Source organism: Siniperca chuatsi, linkage group LG18, assembly GCF_020085105.1.
Source record: "Siniperca chuatsi isolate FFG_IHB_CAS linkage group LG18, ASM2008510v1, whole genome shotgun sequence".
NCBI classification, from domain to species: Eukaryota; Metazoa; Chordata; class Actinopteri; order Centrarchiformes; family Sinipercidae; genus Siniperca; species Siniperca chuatsi.
This window is the reverse complement of record NC_058059.1, coordinates 14,958,377-14,977,082: the sequence shown is the minus strand read 5'-3', so window position 1 is coordinate 14,977,082 and position 18,706 is coordinate 14,958,377. Positions and strand designations below refer to the sequence as shown.

Genomic DNA, 18,706 nt, shown 5'->3' with positions numbered 1-18,706 from the left:
AGGCAGAGGTCCAAATCGGGAAGGCAGTCCAAGACAGGCAAACAAATCCGACAAGGAGCAGGCAAGATTCAAAATCCAAAAATCCATGCAAGGTCAAAAAGAAACCGAAGATAAGTCCAAGCTGAACATACAGGAAACCAAGGCTGGGACGCTTGACAAACAACAACAGGCACACAGGGCTAGAAAGCTAGACACAAAGGTACCGCGTACAAATGACAAACTGACAAACAAAGGAAAAACCTATACTAAATACACTAGGTACGGGAGACAACGAGACACAGGTGCAACTAATTAGGGTGGGGCAAACAATCAAAACTGGAGGGAAAAGCAAACAAATACAGGAAGTAAAACAACAAGACACATGAGGATAAGAGAACACTTCAAAATAAAACTAGATGAAATTAAAGGTGCATGAAAAAGAGATCAGCTCAGTTACAGTCTAGCACAATGTGGTCATTAAAGAGGGAGGGGAAGAGGCACAGGGGCATCTTTGGCTGTAGCAGAGGGGGGCGGGGTCCTCCTCTTTGCGGAGCAGGGCTCACCCGTATGGTACAGTATGTGGCATCTGATCACTTTTGATGCTTGTCAGAAATCATGAAACTGTCATTTTAGGACAGAATGCTTTCCTTTGACATAGGTTGTTAGTATGTGGCTTCACTCTAGTGTTTTATTTATATGCATCCTGCTTCCAGCCCTGATGTCCTTTGGCAGAGGTCAAAGAGGAGAGGTCTTGACCCTCAATAGTAAACAATCAGTTGTGATTCACAAGCAAGGAAGATTTTAAAAAATATATGTTTTTCTATTTTCTAGATTGTTAATTATTGATGGCGAGATAATATAGTTGTATCAATTTTTGTCATCATGCTGGATTATTCATGGTAATTTGATCAATACAGCACTGATTAGTGACCTTTTGCTTGATCTCCATTTAATGAGTGGCACTACCTTTAGCCAACTCTGCTGTGTGTTTTGTGGCGATATTGGCAGTTCATAAGTCAGTACTGGCTTGATATTAGTGGGACCCTGCCAGATGTACTGCAGCCTCTGAGTGGAGCCTTCAAAATGATTTTGTGCATGTGTGCTTGCTACTGTACTGGCTTCTGTATATCAAGATAGCCATGTTCATCTCATGTTCTTTTTTTGTATATGTTAAATACTTTGCGTGTCCATCATTTAATTGGCTGGTTTTCCTCTGTAACCATACCACATAATATGAAACTGTTGAACATCATTGTTTTAACTTTGAAGATGAAAATTGGTGTGGACACACAAATCAAATACGACTGGTCAGAAGACTCTGGTAAAGGAACTTGTTTTCTTGTAAAGCTTTCACGTACAGCCACCAGTTTCGTAAGATGTTTGCTGTTTTGCGTTGTATGCATTAGTTGTTGTTAATTTGTTAAATTCAGACAGGCACAACCCACAAGCATGCATCAATGTATGTGTTGGTAGTTTCTAAAAAAATACTGTAATTAGATATGCATTTGTCCTCTGCAACATATACACATGTCAATGTTACCATAAATCCATGCTAAATGGGAAGTTCCTGTTTCCTTTTCTCATAAGGCTAACCATACTGCTTCCTGTGTAATGCAAGCCTCATTTCATTGGCTGTATAAATAGGGCTGTTATCACAGAGGACAGAATTACATTTTCTCACTCTGTGTAGTTCTAGTCAGACTTCAGACTTTATCTATAGATTATGTGTAGGCTACACTCTAATCTGTGTCGATTTGCTAATCTGTTTCAGGTAAATGCACACACAGGTCTGTAAGTGCTATGTATGTCAGAGTTGGTGGTTTCATTAAGTGTGTTGAATTATCTAAGCAACATGTTTCTTAAAGAGCAAAGTCTCAGGAAAGAAGGAAGATTTCAGGTTTGCTATCCTCTTGGTTGGTCATAAAATGGGTTTATTGTTTTGATGCTTATGGACTTTAAACTTTTCAGTTTTAAACAATGCACGGCATTGTTTTCTGTCAGAAGCATACAGTAGCAGTTTGCTAAATTGTTAGTTATACAGATGTTGAAATAAAAGGAACTAGAGACACATGGACAAACACATGTTCTGTACTTGTGGGGTACAGCTTGCAGTGATGCCAGCAGCTATAGGGCTGTGGTTGCAGCAGAGTTTCACAAAATCACACTCATAAAAATATATTTAATCACAAAATCACAAGAAAGAGATGTTTATTGTCCCAGTAGTTAAATTCTGCATAGTTTTGTATTCTTCCATATTGCATATTTGTCAGTCAAAAAATAGCATACTAATAGCGTGCTACAGTATACATACATTATTCAAATGCATTAAAAGACTATTGACTATAAGTCAAAAAAAGTTAATTATTTTCTAAATAGTTATGGACATCACTCTAAATTGTTTACACACCACAGCCAACACACAATCCAACATTTTTGCACAAGTTTTCCACTTATGCACCAACACACATAGAAGGCTTACAGAAGCCTGGCTACATAATACTTTCTCTCAGTTACCCTGAGTAGTTTTTGCTGTCAAAGACCTACTGTAGCAACACTGTAGTGCAGTGTCTCTTCAACTAAAGGCCTACACATGACAAGGATAAGATTATGTTTTATGTTCATTAGGATAAACTAAATTTACTCTTTGGGCCCTCAATTTAAAAGACTGCAGTGTACCACAGCATGATATGTGGGAGTTACCAAGCGCACGAGTATTTCTGTTCTTCTCTTCCACACAAATGTCACACACCAACACCAACACCCTGCACCACCCTTGTCACAATCACATGTACAAGCATATGAAGCTGTTCTTTTGCACAAATACAAATGCAGCAGGTGGTTTAGATGCATAAACATGGAACCCTGGAGGACTGCTGCAGTGCATTACATATGCCGTAGTCAGCTCAGGCTATTTCTGTTGCCCCAAGTCAGCCAGCCAAGAAGCAGCCCTGCCCATTTCGGACCAGCCCTGCAGGTTAATCCATCGAGGCTTTGAGTTCTTAATCATTTTAAGCTCTGGACTCATTTTAAGTAAATTTAGCTCCATCCAGGCACTTGCATGTATGTAGTGGAGATTGGGTAATCTACATATAGTTAACAAGAAAGATTATGAATTAGCAGAAACATGGCAAGTAAAAGGAACAAAGAGGTAAAGGGTATCTTAATTATTCTGCAGTAGATTGACCTTCACCGAGAGGTTATTTGCATATTCCCCTTTTCACATTATTGCTTACCTTTGCCAAAAGAATTGTTATGTTCTGACAATTTGAGTTAAAGAGAAAATACACAGGTGGCAAATCCCCCAGTGTAAGAGCACTCCTATATTAATTTGTCTTCTAGATGTTCGGCTCTGGCTAACACACAAGTGCAGTATGTACAGTAGCCTGATAAATAGTCTGCAAAAATAGTTAGTATGCTTACAGCATTCTTCATCAATAAAGATTTGAATTACTGCTCAGAATTGCTGACCAACACACATTGTATGGTTTATGGGTTACTCTTATAGCTGCGAAGTTGGCTGGGGCAACAGTAAAAACCCCAAAACACAGCAGACCATTAAATATTTGGTTCATGGGATTACATTTCATAGATTAAAAACTGTGAGAGAGAAACTATGTCTTTGTAATTTAGAGTCCATCTGGAAATAGCTTTAAAATTTAAAAGCATTTAAAATGGTTGGTTTTGACCAGTTATGTAAACAAATAATCTTTAGTCCTCAGGTTTTTAACCCACAGTAGCTGCATAATCATTAGAGAGAAGCAGCAGCTGAGCAGGTACAGTGGGTAAGAAGGAAATAAGAAAAGTTTAAATATGATATTATGCTCACATATTGCTAAACTGTTTCCAGGTGCTCCACATACAGTATGCCATGCTATGCTATGCTATGATAGACAGGTGCCCAAGTTGAGACAGAAGTAGCATGGATTTGATGGATGGGAATGGGACAATGTGGACTAAAATAGAAGAGGTGCTGAACAATCAGAGAAAATGTGAATGGAAATAATGCATAAATAATAAGAATTAATAAAATAGGGAAAAAGTCCAGATGGAAAAGAGGAGAGACCAAGGAAAAAATGTATGACATGGAACATTGTGCAGAGCTGTGTGTGACCAAAAACCAAGGACAAAGTAAGGACAGAGTAACTGCTGTAAATTAGTTTGTAAATGAACCAAAATAAAATCAAATTAAATCATGTTTTTGAAGCCCAGTAAATTGCCAGATAATGTTTTAAGAGCGCAATATCCCATTAACCAGTGATTATTACATGGTGTAAGGCATTCAGGACAGATTTTGTGCCACTGATAATAATGTAATGCAATGTAATAACTTGAGTTAAAATATTCTTCTTATTCCTACAAGGTTATCAGCCTGGTTCACCATCATTATCATCGGTACAAGATGTGTCACATTGCTTAACTGCTGGGTAATTAAATGCTGTATTATTAATAGATTAACTGGCAATGTATTTCACACCACGTTTCATTCACCCATTTAGTGGGATGTGTTAGAAATGTGTATTTACAGTGAGAGAAAACAGAGACAGCGAAAGAGAAAGGGAGACCAAGACTTGAGTTAACTGAAAAAGAGGAACTCGGGAGCAAAATGTGAGAGGCTAGCAAGTGTGTGTGATAAAGTCGAGGCTGTGTTTATTAGCAGAGGAAGGAAGGAATGAGGGTGTAAACAAAGGAACTAGAGGCGGAGGAAAGGGGGAGTTGAAAAGATGTGGGAGGGTAGGATGGGGACTATTAGGAGGATGGATAGATAGATAGATGAACAAATACATGGAATGGATGTGCACAGACAGCCTAAGGTGAAGAGAGAGACTGACTTCTGCTTCACACTGATACCACAGACTCAATTGATGTGATACCTCTTCCTCTCTCTCCTCTATCTCTCTCTCTCTCTCTGTGGGAATTCTATGACCCAGTTAGCTCCTCCACCAGGCAGCAGCAGAGTTATTTTTACATATTAACAGGAGACAATACTTTGTCCTCTGCTCGTCCTCCCCTTATCCGTATGCTCCTTTCTGCTCTTCTCCTCCTCCATCTTAGCTGTTCCCATCCTTTCCTCTCGTACCATCCTGTGCTTCTTCCCCCCTTTTCTATATTTGTCTTTAATGGCTTTGATCCTTTGTCCTCCTTTAGGAATGTAAAGGATTAATCAACTCCCTGCTTTGTTTGGTACGAGATACTGGCTTGATGGACAGACAATTATGCACGTGAACAAAAGCAAATCATAAATAAATTGATAACAAGTTTTGTAATATTATTTTAAGATACACAAGTTTTTTAATCATACACTTGGGACTTGACTTTATTTGGTGTTGTCATACTTGGTACAGTGTGTCTAATGCTCTGTCATAGCACAACTAGAGAAAGAGCAAATTCAAAATGTGTAATTTTGCATAGAAATGCAAATACACATGCGGTATGAAATAACATACCATGATAACAAGATATATCTGTCTTAACACAGAAGCTACTTTGTATGACATAATGAATTAAAACCCATTCAGAAAATATCAGTCCCCCCTGGACCTCACCTAGCCCCTCAGCCAGGCAGAAACCCCACTGAACCTGTTTTTTGATCTTACATCACAAAACTGTGTCCGAATTCACTAATTCGCTAATCCCTATGTAATAAACACTTAATAGTTTGCTCAGTATTGAGCTTTATATTAAGATTTCACTTTATACTGCTGTATTGATTACTATCAATCTATCGGGAGATGGTATAGTCTTAACACACACACACACACACATAGACATATATATATATATTAGTCTAATTTAGTTAGACTAATAAGTAAATAAATAAGTAAAATAAATAGACAACACAGATTCATTCATTGTATCTGCATTTTTTCCTTTTATTGAATCTTTCTTAAATGGCCAAAACCTCACCTTTCACCTTGCACTCTCCTCTCCTCTCCTCTCCTCTCCTCTCCTCTCCTCTCCTCTCCTCTCCTCTCCTCTCCTCTCCTCTCCTCAGAGAGTAAAGGGACAGAGAGTGATTGCAGGTGTAGACAGGGCATCTATTCGCCTCCTAATGATGATGGATGGCAGGACTGCAGAGAGCGAGAACAGAGAGAAAAGTGGAGCGATGCAGTGAGATAAAGAAATAGCAGAGTAAGAGAAGACTGTGTTTATATTTGTCTGCTGGCAGGCAGGTGGTGGGAGTTTTAGTGATATGTTGATCCTCAAGTGTTTATATCATTCTTGTCATCTACCTGATAGCTAACAAACACACACACACACACACACTTATGGTGTGCTTGCAAGGTGACATCTGGTGTATTGCATTGAGAAGCACGCTTGTGAAGACACGCATGCACCTTGAGCGTGTGCGCACACACACCCAGTCCCATCTGTGTGTGTGTGTGTCCTGACTTTTCTGTCCTGTTTACAGAAGTAGGAGAAGGCTGGCAATGCTGGCAATCTCTTGGGATGCTTTAACTCTCTCTTCTCGCACACACACATACACACACACACTCATTTTCTCACCATTTCCACTGACTTGTGATAGCTTCACATACACTGCTGTACTCTGTTGCTGTATTTTATTGGCAGAAAAGCAACAAATCCTCACATTGAAGAAGCTAGTACCTAAGTGTAGGTATCAGACCTCTTCACTTTTTTGTTACCAATATGTGTTTGTACTACCAAACCTCATAAACTGTCAAGTACTGAAAGCTGGCATCAAATTTATGGTCAAATTAATAATCTTGTTTACTTATTCTTTGATCAGATAGTTATTCTTTGATCAGATAGTTCCTGATTTCAATCAATTACAATTTTATTTAAGTAAAGCTCTGGTATGGCCACTGTTTTTTGACAACACTTTACATTTAAGAAGTTAATATTTATCCAAATAAGGTATCAAACTGAAATTCACATTATATCAGAGAATGTTCTGGATTTCTACTTGACAATGATTTATCTATCTAAATTGTTTTTTATCTAAATCTTCTGTTGATCAACTAATTGATTAATCCACTACTCATTTCAGCACTAATTAGAAGTAGGATAGGAAGTGTTAAGACCCCATCTTTTGAGGTTACCACACAGTACACACACATGCACACAGACATAGTGGTAAAGTCTCACCCTTCCCAAAGTACAGACAAGGAGGCAGACTGTAGCTATGGCAACCTAGAGAGAAGGGAAATGATTGGGCAAGGCTTGGATTTGTTAAGAGCTACTGTATGAAGCCTAGGGCAAGACTTAGTCACTCTTTCTCATTTGGTGTGCTTGTGTGTGTTGATACAAGAGTGGGTGAGAGAAACACAAGGAGTCAAGACTTCCCTTCCTTATTCCCCGTCATCACTGTCTGCCTTTTTCATGTTCTGTTTGAGCACTCTGTCAGTTGTCAGGCTGATATGATAGCGAGCACAGCATTTACTCACTGCAGCATGGCCTATAAACCTGGATAAAGGCTGCGAATTGCATCCATTGGTTGCATGCCTAATTGAATGAAATGCCACAGAGTAGCTGACATCAGATAGACCATATAAGCCCAATTTTTCACTGAAGGACAGGCATATGTTCATATTTTGCTTTTCAAGGAGAACTCCCAGTTTTGACGTGATCTTGTGCCTGCGTGTGTGAGAGTTTTATGACACACTTATGTCCTTTCCTACTATTTATCAATCAGATAGGAGCCTTTGTTTTCTGATTTGTACCTCTTTCTGATCTTTACCCCTTTGTATATCTCCCATGCAAATGTTAAGACTGATCTACCAAGACGATATGATGGAAATTGTATAAAATCTAGACTTTAAACACCTTTTAAACAAGCTTAAATTAGCTATCTGTAGCTAACCTTGATGCAAAATCAACACTTGCTGCAGCTGCTTTACAGTTGGGCTAGAAAATATAGCTAGACTCATAAATTCTGCAGTACTGTTGCATTTTTATAATACAGTTTTTTTTATTCAATAATCCTAAAATGATGCATTGCGGCAACAATGAAGGATTTGCATGGTGATAACCAAAAATGATCTTTATTAATCGATTAATCATTCGATAAGAAATAGTGAAAAATGACTATCCCAATTTCCTAAAGCCCAAGGTGTCATCTTTAAATTGCTTGTTTTGTCCAACCGACAATCCACAACCCAAAGATATTATATTAATATATAATATATAAATAATTAATTGATTATCAAAATAGTTGCTGATTAATTTTCTGTTGATAAATTCGATAAATTAAACAGTTTTACCACATAAAAGACTTATGCCAGACTTCTCATTAGTTTAATTTCCACTGATACAGATATAGATACAGATATCGTTACAAATTAGAAAAATAATGATATGATATTTTTCTGAATGACACAGCCCTGCTTTACAGTATGCTGTCAGCCAAAAGCGAGTTATTCCTGTAACATCATAACATAAAATGCACATTTTCAAAATAGAACACATTAAAATATCTGTCATTTCCTTATTGTGTCAATTTTTACTGGCGGTTCCATACAGGATGTCTAAGTTATATCTCCTATGCTGCATTAGTGTCAAAAGCATTTTGCACTGTCTATAGGGTCCTGTGTGTGTGTGTGTGTGTGTGTGTGTATGTTCTGCTACAGAATGGGTTAGTGTTAAACATTTAAGCCACTGTTCAATGCTGAATGTAGACTAATTTGTGAGTAGTGATTTTAGGGACCTACACACACACACACCTTTTAGACACACAAGTGTGCCCACAAACCAGCACCAATTGCTGCAGCTATATGGATAACATAAAGGGGGTCTTTAGTGACGTTTGAAACAGTGGTGTCTTTGTAGATGTCAAATCACAACCAATGACTAGTGCTTGCTGTGTATGTGTGTGTGTGTCTGTGTACTTTGCAGACTTTGTGCATGAATGTGTGTGTAGTTGGGAGTGGGTGTGTGTAGTTCAGAACAGTGTGTGTACTTTTTGCGTTCAGATGTTATTAGAGCACCGGCTTAGTGTCCCACCAAACAGTTTTGCTTGAATAAACCGAATAACTCTACAGAATTGAGATAGCTGTCCGTGTGCCTTTTAGCAAAGCAAAAAGTTGCTGCAACACAATTTCGATTAGTACAGAGGCCATTATCTTTTTTTGGATCAATAGTGGAAAGATACAATGCTGAAAAAGCATTACATTGTCTTCCTTTTTAAATTATTATCATTCCTTTTCTAATTGGACTTTGGGCCTTCAGAGAATTTGGGGGGTTTATTTCAAACTCAACATGCTGAGTAAGCGAGTGTGTAATTGTGTTTGTGTGTGTCTGTGTGTTAACAGTGGTAGTGTTCATAGAAATTCTCTATAATTTCTTGCATCAAACCTGCAGTATAGCCGAATAATTTTTTATGCGTAGTAGAATAGATAAGTGGCTTACTCTCAAACTCAAAATTGTGATTCACTTGAACTGGTCACTAGATCATTTCTTTTACAAGAGAAGGTCATTTGATTTCTCTGAATACTTGCTCCTAGGAATAAAGAAATGCAGTCAGCAGTAAATTTACTCTGCAATGGCTGCATCTATATAGGCTTAAATTGCTTTTATTGTGTAGTGGAAGAAGGCACAGTACAGCTCCTGACCCACAAGAATGAGGAACAACAGGCTGAACCTGGAAACACCTGTCATCTCTCTGCACTTCCCTCCCATGTTGCCTCTAACTACCTCACGCTCTAACTCTTTTACTGTGCATTAGGCTTGTATCAACATCTTCATTTCTCTGTCATTTTATTTCACTGCTGCTGTTGTTGTAATCTGTTGTTATCTATGACTTTTGTACAAAAACCAGGTCTTTCTGTCCTCACCCCCACTCACACTCCATCTAGCAGCAACCCATCCCACCCTTCACCCTCTAGTTGTTTCCTGATTGGAATTCCAAAGCCAAGGCTAAGTTAGTGGAGATCTATGGGCCAGACGGCCTTATATACTGAAGAAATATAGAAACAGAGAACCAATTCTAGGGCTTCCTCCAATGTGTGTGTGTGTGTGTGTGTGCATGCATGTATATGTGTGTGCTAGTGCAAAGGTGTGCATTGCGTGGGTTAAGAGAGGGCTTTGTTCCTCTTTGGCTGGTGGTTCTCTATGTACTGCAATCTTTCTGTACAGCATTTGTGGTTGTACGCCTGTGTATATTTCATATCTGTGACTTTTTAAATTGTCTGGTTACCTGCACCTTTGGCTAGGAAATGCACAGACTCTAACTCACACACACATACGCACATGCTGTACATACCAGCACTGGTCTCAGAAGTCTTTGAACTGAATTAATTGAGAAAATTGCCCTTTATGTTTTTAAACACATACAAATCGTGTATGGAAGAGCATCACTGTAATGAAAATGATTTATAACGGAGATTATCTGGATTAGGATTACATGTAATATTTTAAAAATGAGAATGAGGTTAGGGATACTCTCACATCATAATTATTATTAGAGTGTATGAATATTAAAAAGGGATTGTCATTTAAATTTTATTTCACAAATTGATTAGCGAAACAAATTTAGAATGAAATGGAATGGTCTATTATGTTTTTATGAAAGCACACTGGTGTTTCACAGTGAGATCAACTATGGTGCTTCCCATGACATGTCAATCTCACTTAGAAAACCTCAAAGACCACATTTTCACTGACTGCAATATTAATAAAATAATTCGATTAAGACATTACAAAATAAGCAGCATTTCCTGATTAGTCCATGATAATAATAAGACCTGGAGCACAGTGCCAAACATAATACAATGATTAGAGACGACACAAAGTAAAATCAACAGCGTCACCTTATCGTATTGTAAAATTACAGCAGAAACCTGAGAAATCAGTAGTACAGCTTCACTTGTAAGGATGTTTAGAAAACAAAGCTAAATTGGGCAGAAAGTGGACTAGAATGACTTGATGAAACTACTTTTGTGTTTTGTTATGTTTTATGTAAATATATATTTTAAATGTTGATCATTGCATTACATGATACATTTTGTCCAGCTTCTCTGATAAAAAATGGCAATCAGTGACACTGGCAATCTGTCACTAATAAGCTCAATTTCTTACAGGTTGTGTTTTATGCACAGTCAGGTCAGTCAGGTTCTTTTACCACCGACGGTAGCATAAAATTATGTCGTTGTTTATGCTCCATTGCACCGTTGCTTCGTAGTTTGACACTGAGCTTCTGATTTCTCACCATCAGTAATGGTTTACAAATGAGATGTGAAGGATTGCCAAATTAAATAATGCTGTCGACCGAAGGTTTATTTTCCTCTCTCACGAGCACTCTATTAAGAACACGTGTCACTCACTGGAGACCATTATCTTGACAGTATGTCTCCATTAACCCCTGTAGAAGTGCTCTGCTACAGAGAGAATAAATATATATCTGGGATAGGTTGTTTTTTATAATCTCCATTGTAATGATGTACTTTTTGCTGTGTATGATTTTTGGTAGTTGGTCTGCACACAAGGAAAACACTGTCCTATTTAACTTCTAGCTTAGCTTTCCAAGGACCCACATTTGTATACTATACCAGTTGTAGTTTTGAGTTACTGTCCAAGACACAAAATGCTGAATAGTGTGTTCTTTCTGTCTTTATTATAAGACATATAAGTTTTGAAATATCACCTGCAGTTTCCCAACAAAAATAAGACATCCACACTTTTTGCAACTGTCACCAACCTGATTTTTTTTTTCTCAACCCCTTTGTCACATCTTGTTTGCCAGCTGTCCAACTGTCCAAAGTTTTTCTAAACAAAGCATACAAAATAAAAAATGGTGTGATGAAACGGAATGTGTCAGTGACAGTCTAGCCATTACTCAGATACATATAAATTAATACAAAGATGTTTTACACTGCTCATACAACAAAGGTTTGAAAACGTGAAGATTGTGTGTTAGTGAGTTTGTGTTTATGTGTGTACCCTACGCATAGTACTTGTAAATCTGATGTGTGTGATTTTGTGTGTGTGCGTGTCAGAGTTGTGAATAGAGATGCAATCAGAAAGCGACTGGGAACCAGTTTGTCTTGCAGGACAATGACATCACATCCATTACACCAACCAACACCCACCTCAGTTATGCTCTCTTGTACAAGGTGTGACCACTTCTCCAAACAACACAAAGAAAATACTGTGGATTTGTTCAACCTTGATTTTCTTGGCTGTGTGACTGTGTCTCATATTTGTAGGAGGGTGTACCACTATTGTCAGGATCATCACTGTCAGACTTTGCTACACAGGGAGGGACATGTGATCACATAGTATCTCAGAGGGTTGTATTTGATGCATTGTAATACACTGTTCTGTAAATGGTTTGTAACTCCCTTCATGAATACTGTGCAAAGCAGATATATATTTATATTTCCCAGTAGTCCAGCAATCAGGGCTGTTCTCATTGATTTACAATAGTACAAATTAAACCCAACAAGATTCATCTGGTTCATCAATTAATGGTGCCTAAAGATGTTTTAGCTCAAAGAAGGACACAATGGTTCACAAACCCAATACTCTCTGTAACTTTGTTTCACAGTAAAGTCTCGAATGACTATGACAGTGTTAGTTAGGTAAAGGAGGTTTTAACTGAGAATGACTTCTTTTGATAAATCAGTTTATACAAAGTAGTTTGAAGGCGAAAAGCTACAGGTGCTTATTGCAGTATGGTTGTACATCAGACTTCCGTAACAGTGAATTAAAGTAAGCAACTTTCCTGTACTGTGCTGGGAATATAAAAAAAACTAATGGGTCAGCAGTTTATTATACAAAGTGGCTAATGAGAATTCAGCAGACAAGCTAATAGGCATCTTAAACAAACATGTCTTAGAGGAATAAACTACAACTGTACCTGTGATACAGTGCTATATGTGTCATTCAGTGTAATCTGTTTGCATGGAAAGCAAGTGCGGAAATGGAATTGATGTTGCATGCACGTATTTAGGTAGCAACACATATGCAAATGGAAAGGGAGGGCCCACTTCCAACCCGGAGGCAGTGTCTCAATTTTCTGGTCAGTGAGTGAGTGGGTTTGTACGCTTCTGTGTTTTCCACAAATAGTCTTCAGTTTACTTTGGTTTCTCTCCCTTCTTACAATCTCTTTTTTTATTCTTTTCTTTTATCCATGCTTCATTTACAATATTTTTTTCCTGTTTCCTATCCCTTGTCCCCTAGGCCCTGTCCACTCTGCCCTCACCAGTTCTCCACTGCCCTTTCAGGTGATGTTTGCAGGAAGGAGAAAATAATATAACAATGAGGGTCTGCTGTGCACATTAGTGAATCAGTCATACTTCAATGCAAAATAATTACTCTTATTGCACAGAGATTAAAGATACACTTGCCAGAGTGCCAACCTCTCATCTTTCACTGTTGTATTGTTCAGGCCTCTCTTCGCCCCTCTCTATCTCTTGCCTTGAAAACTGTTTACATATAGATAGCAGTGAAGGGTGTACGTGCATATACTTCTGTGTTTGTGTGAGTGCACGTGTGCAAGGAAATACATGACTATTTAAGTACACAAGCATATCTTTATTTCCTCTTTTTTTTTACTCCCCCTTTAATGTCAGCTGGTCAGCGTGTGACTTAAGTCAAGCTGAACATGATTCTTAAGTGCTGTCTTACTGATGTTAACTGACCTTTGACTCATGTCTTCTCAGGTACTGAACCCTGCCTGCTCTGACACCGTGACTCCAGACAGACACAGTGGCTGACAGACACCGAAAAAAAGTGGGCAGATAAACAGATAGGAGGCCAGAGGGAGGTGAGTGGAATGAATAACGGAATCCATTCTTATCTCTCTGTCTATATATCTCTGTATATTCTGCCTTGCGCTCTGTCTTGCTCTGTACGTGAAGGGCTGCTGCAGGACTGGTGGCTCACTGTTTACAGAGCAACCCAATCAGCCAGAAAAAAGAGAAGCCCTGTAGCAAAGAGGTTGGTCCACACCCCTGCTGAGCCGAAGACTGAGTGTGTTTGTGTGTGCATGTATGTGTGTTTGTTATGGATTTTCCATTATCACTTCATGAGTTAATGTGGAAAGAGTCAAGAGAAGTTCATGAGAAGCCAATGGTTTTCACTCTGCAGGAATTAGGACTTCCTCTCTACCTTGGGCTAAATTTTGACAAATAAGAAAGCGACAAATGGAAGAGGTGTCAAATGCTGAGAGCCATTTTCAGACATATGTGCAAGTACATATCTACTGAGCAACAAGAATGGCAGCACAGATCTTTTTTCCTATATGTAAACAACATACAATCAATTTTCACATGTTGACACAAAAGCTTTTGGAGGCCAAGAAGAGAAAGCTTAGATGTGGTACCACATTTAAAGTGACTGGTAACATTGACTCAAATTTTTATAAAATTTAAAATCTTCCCTCTACCTATATATCTCATGCCCTACTGTATCTGCTCACCTATATGTATTCTCTACCCATCTGTGTATCTGAATAAACTAAAGACCCACGTTCATCTTGTGGTCTGGTCTTCAGTATTAATGTACACTGAGGATGCTTTTAGGTTAGACACATTTTTTGATCACAGTTGGTCAGGGGGCTCTGGTCCGAGTGGTTGCCGAGTTCACCCACTGCTTTGGTAAACTGCCTACTTATGTATGTAAAGTAGCTTTTATGCAATTCACCCAGCGGCCTTCCCCACTATCATCTCAGTGGGAGTGTTTTGGGGTCTGCGTGTCTCTGTTTATGTGTAAATAATTGATTGCTGTAGAGGTTTTAGTGGAACGCTGGTGAGACTGAACCAGGCAGAAAAGGCTGCTCCTCTGCTCTGCTCCACAGTGTGCATAACATAACTATAACATGTCTGCTGCTGCTCAGTGGGCTCTTTGTGTTGTCTGGGGTGGCCTGTTAGTGTCAGTCGATTTAGGTTGTATTAGTGTTGCTGAAAGGATTAGTCGATGAATCACAGGAAATCCATACATACATTAATTGACATTAATTAACATCTTTGATAAGATATTAATCATTAAAGCCAAAATATCACACATTTCTTTGTCTTTTCTATGTTCTATATCACAATAAATTTAAGATGTCACTTTGAGCTCTGGTAAACTGTGACAGGCATTTTTCACAATTTCTAAACAAGTTTAAAACAAAATGATTAATTGATTAAGCTAAAAAGAATAATCCAAACATTAATTCATAGTGACAATCATCGGTAGTTGTAGCCCTAGTTTTTTTGTGTTTAACAGGTAGTAAGCCAAACAATGTTTTCTGGTTACTTCACATACTGTATGGCTTGTTTTTCCAACAAGAAGTATTTTTCACATAGAGCCCCTTCTTTCCATCTCCCCTTCTTTTTTCACACTTTTCTCATCTGCTGCTTCTTCCACTCTGTTTTTTCGCTTTTGTCTGCTTATTTCTTTATCTTACTTGGCCTTCTATCAATAAATGTCTTTATTTCTTTCTGCCTCTTTCTTGCTTCTTCTTCCTGTGTGTCATTCTTTCTCTCCTTCTTGCCCCTTAGCCGCAGTGTCCTTGAGAAAGCAGTGACTTTGCCAGTGAGCGCAGCAGAGCACATCACTCTCTCTCTCTCTCTCTCTCTCTCTCTCTCTCTCTCGCTCACATGCGCTCACTGACACTCACTCAACCCCCCAAATGCAGACACACACACATTTGGTAGGTCCATGGCAACACTGACAAGCAGAACGAGTCCTTTCAAGTCTTCAAGTCTATTTCCTTTAGTTTCCATAAATAATTCATCGGCAGTAACATTGGCTGCACTTTATGCAAATGTTGACAAACCTATTGTTGAGCACAATTTTTGTCCACGTACTGAAATATATAGTAGTAAATATATAGTTGTTCAAACAGAAGTGAAAGGGAGTTATGTAGTTATTAATTAGTTAATAGATATTTTTCTTTAATAATGCTTGTGGCTGCTTGTCAATCACATCCCACAATGACATGCTTTGTAACATAACAGATGACACTGTGTCCATTAAAAAGACAACCAATAATTCAAGGTTTCAGTTCAATTCACTTTCTTGGTTAGATGATGAGACATTTAAGAACACTGGATTTAATGCATAAGTTCAATTACTCTTCCTCAAGGTTTGTTACAGAATTCGGACAAATTGCCCTCAGGTGATACTGTAGTTAGCCTGCCAGCATGGAAACATGATCCTTTTGTGCCCTCCTCCTCATTAAAGGTGCCCTCCACTAATCTTGGATCATGACGGACCATTGTCACAGCTTTTGAAATATAGATGGAGTCTGATTGTCTGGTTGTAAGATGAGATGTTATAGTCTCTTGATGCTGTTTGTTCTCATTGCTCTCTGTTTTCCATTAGAGTTCATAGAGTGCGTACTGGGTCACTGCTTTTTCCTGCCGCCTTACGTGTTTCTTGTTGGATATCAAGTATCTTGTTACCGAGCTGCAGTGCTGTGTATGGCAGATGTGTTTTGTTATTGCATCCTGAATGTTTAGCATAGAAGTCAGGTAATACATTTTGTAATACATCAATACGCTGATATGTTGGAATCTACAGAACTCTGCAATCATTTCTATTTTATTATTTTACTTTAAGTAATGCTTTATCTATTATCTACATTACATTTAACACACTTGTGCACGTCATGACAGTATCTCAGTGCCGCCATGTAATCTCTCTCTGTCTCTCTCACTCTTCCTTATGTTTGTCCCACGTTCATCTCAAAAATGCTTCCGTAGCCATGGCGACCAATCCCAAGGGGAAAAGTTGAGGCTAAATCTCTTTCTCACTCTCTTTTCCCTCCTTTGTCTCATGTCTTGTTGCAATTTAATGCTTTTCTCGCACACACACACACACACATACACTAGCATGCCAGAATCTAAAAGCAGAGGAGATGCAGTTTGTGAGTCACAATGTTGTTTTGGTTTGAGCTCAATTAAGCACTAATTTAAAATAAGTGACCTAATTGCTGAGAAACACTCAACCTGGGGACTGAGTTGAGGATGAATTTCTTTCTTTTTCTTAGTTTTCTGCACTTTCTTTCTTGCTTGTTAGTGGCCATGACTGTTACAGTTGAACCTTTGGACATCAAACACTCGCACAAAAGAGGCTGATGGAGAATAGCTGATGGCTATTGAAAACGAAGGAAGCGGAGGCAGAATAATTTCATAAGAAGTTGGAGCATGAAAAAGAGAGTCTTGTACTGATAAACAGAGTGAGTATTTGACCTCAGCTACAGAAGGGTCTCATCACACATATGTGTATGTGGCCATGTGGGCTACTATGAGGTGTTTCTGGGCATGTAGCCTCATATGACATAGTTAATTCAATATTTTTATCCTGGTCCACATTGACTTGCATCTTGCAACCATCCAAAAAGATGTTTTTGTTACATTTTCCTTTTTGAAATTATCTTTTAATCTGTAAATCTTAATCTGTGATTTTAATGGAGGTGGCCTTGGGCAAGACACAGTTTGAAAGACAAACACCTGTTCCTGTGGCTAGGTAAAGTTTAGTTTAGTATTAATATAAAACATTTTGTTATTTGTGTGAAAAAGAAATGAATCATTTTAGCCATGCCTTTTCAGGCTCTTCTTGCCTTCCTTCACTTCTCTTCATCCCTTCTACTATTCTTACCTTCTTTTTCTCTTCACACCCTCTCCTTTGTTCTTTCTTCCCCCTGCCTCCCCTTCCTTCCTTCCTTCCTGTCCCCACCTTTCTCCACTCACCCAGTTTTTGTCCTTCTCAGTTTTCCACTTTCTGCTGCTATTCTTCCCTTACAGTTTTTATTCTTCACTATTTTGCCCCTTTTCCCTTCATTCCCTTTCTTTAGCCTTGCACTTCCCACCTTATGGCTCCATTATTCTTACATACTGTCATTCAACCCTTTTCACCATCTCTCTCTCACCCCCCACACACACATCATGTTGCACTTATCTCCCTCTCACATACTGTAAACCTTTTCTATCTCTCTCAATCTGTTCATTTCTACCCTTTCCCTCTCTTATTCTCTTGTTTCTAACCTCCCTTACGCTTTTTTCCTTCTCTCCCACTGTACACCCCTATCAATCCCACCGTTCCTCTCCTCTCCCTCTCCTCCTCTTCCTTCCTTTCTCCACCTCAGTCCCTCCTTCTTCTACCCTGAGTTGGAGAGACAGACAGGAAGGAAGTGTGTAATGAAACGGCCATATTGAGCACACTGACCAAATTGACCTGGAATGAATGGAGTCACTGATCAGCCACTGCTAAAGCAGTGCAGCTTAAGAATTAGGAGGGTTGGGAGAGAAAATGGAGCTGCCTAATGTAGCACACATTTTATGAATACTACTATCAGACAGAATGAGTACACAAACATAAACATGTTTACTTTGTCTATCTGTGATAGACAACGCTATATGTGTGTTTACGTGGGAACTAAATAAATACTAATATCTAATAAATATTCTATTTCTAGTGAGCTGTATTTGAGTACAGAAAAATAACTTTTTTTCTGCAGAATGTTACCTGAAACTGATAGTTAGCAAAGTCCATGAATTCAGTCATTTCAGCTGAAGGGGGAAGCAATCTGCATTCAAGTGATTTTCTCTGCTGTTTGAACAGAGAAGCAGAGTGGCGAGGCAACAGCTAAAGTCACTGAAGTTGTTCTATGTTTATTAATGCCCAAAATGTAGTCTGAGTCCATCCTGTGAAATTAATTTCTTAAAAATACTTGATCCTTCAATGTGATTTGGCTTTCCTAATACATCTCGCTAATCTGCTCATCTGCCTTCACCCATCACACTACTGCTTTTATTAATGAAAATGGACAGAGATAGAC

At 38.6% G+C, this 18,706-nt stretch overlaps 1 protein-coding gene across 9 annotated transcripts in view; it reads left to right on the top strand.

Annotated features, from left to right (window-relative positions):
• Positions 1-18,706, top strand: part of LOC122865494 (spermatid perinuclear RNA binding protein) — an 82,332-nt gene that overhangs the window by 13,921 nt on the left and 49,705 nt on the right. For 5 of the 9 annotated variants that reach the window (XM_044173990.1, XM_044173989.1, XM_044173988.1 and 2 more), the window contains one exon: positions 13,599-13,702. The gene's annotated coding sequence lies outside the window, so the exon portion shown is untranslated. Of the gene's footprint in view, positions 1-5,971; positions 6,109-13,116; positions 13,161-13,598; positions 13,703-13,796; positions 13,876-18,706 lie in introns of all 9 variants that reach the window. The other 4 variants (XM_044173995.1, XM_044173994.1, XM_044173991.1 and 1 more) reach the window with 4 other exon arrangements.